Here is a 1,676-nt window from a genome sequence, read left to right on the forward strand (position 1 = left end):
AAATCATAACAAACTGTGGAAAATTCTTCAAGAGATGGGAACACTAGACCACTTTATCTGCCTCCTGAGAAATCTGTATGCAGGTCAAGTAGCAAAAGTTAGAACTGGACATGGAACAATGGAGTGGTTCCAAATTGGGAAAGGAGTATGCCAAGGCTGTATATTGTCACCCTGCTTATTTAACTTATATGCAGAGTACATCATGAGAAACGCTGGACTGGATGAAGCACAAGCTGGAATCAAAAATGCTGGGATAAATATCAATAACTTCAGATATGCAGATGACACAACCTTATAGCAGAAATCAAAGAGGCACTAAAGATACTCTTGATGAGAATGGAAGAGTAGAGTGAAAAAGCTGGCTTAAAATTCAACACTCAAAAAAAGATTATGGCATCTGGTCATAACTTGATGGCAAATAGATGGGGAAACAATGGAAACAGTGACAAACTTTTCTTGGGCTCAAAAATCACTGCAGATGGTGACAGCAGCCATGAAATTAAAAGATGCTTGCTCCTTGGAGAAAAGCTATGATCAACCTAGAGAGCATATTAAAAAGCAGAGATATTACTTTGCCAACAAAGGTAGGTATATTCAAAGCTATGGTTTTTCCAGTAGTCATGTATGGATGGAAAAGGTGATGGCACCCCACTCCAGTACTCTTGCCTGGAAAATCCCGTGGACAAAGGAGCCTGGTAGGCTGCAGTCCATGGAGTCGCGAAGAGTCTGATACTGAACGACTTCACTTTCACTTCCTTGCATTGGAGAAGGAAATGGCAACCCACTCTAGTGTTCTTGCCTGGAGAATCCCAGGGACGGGGGAGCCTGGTGGGCTGCTGTCAATGGGGTCGCACAGAGTCGGACATGACTGAAGCGACTTAGCAGCAGCAGCAGCATGTATGGATGTGAGTGTTGGACTACAAAGAAAGCTGAGTGCCAAAGAATTGATGCTTTTGAACTGTGGTGTTGGAGAATACTCTTGAGAGTTCCTTGGACTGTAAGGAGATCAAACCAATCAATCCTAAAGGAAATCAGTCCTGAATAATCATTGGAAGGACTGATGCTGTGCTGAAGTCCAATACTTTGGCCACTTGATGAGAAGAACTGATTCATTGGAAAAGACCCTGATGTTGGGAAAGATTGAAGGCAGGAGGACAAGGGGATGAAAGAGGATGAGATGGTTGGTTGGCATCACTGACTTGATGGGCATGAGTTTGAGCATCTCTGAGAGGAGTTGGTGATGGACAGGGAAGCCTGGCATGCTGCAGTCCATGGGGTTGCAAACAGTCGGTCATGACTGAACAACTGAAAGAAGTAAAAGTCCATTCAAATCTATATCTGCTTGAATTTGGACATCAAGATGTTAAGAATACTTACACATGTGATTAACTTAGTATCCCCAGATACATATTTGAGTCACTTGTGGAACCTAAATGAAGAATTCTCTATGACAAGAACTGATTTCTAACTTTTGAGTCATAGAGATGATAATCTGCCTTAGTTGGTTTTGCTTGGTTTTTGAATCCAGATTATGTCTCAGTATACTTTATCCAATTTAGATAATCACAACCCAAAATCTAGCTGTAATTTATATTAAGCTATTAGAGAGAAAATAAATACCTATGCCAGAGAAGTTTGTTTTATGTAAAATAAGTTATGACATGAACTGAGGCCAA

This window comes from Capra hircus, chromosome 4 (genome assembly GCF_001704415.2).
Source record: "Capra hircus breed San Clemente chromosome 4, ASM170441v1, whole genome shotgun sequence".
NCBI lineage: Eukaryota > Metazoa > Chordata > Mammalia > Artiodactyla > Bovidae > Capra > Capra hircus.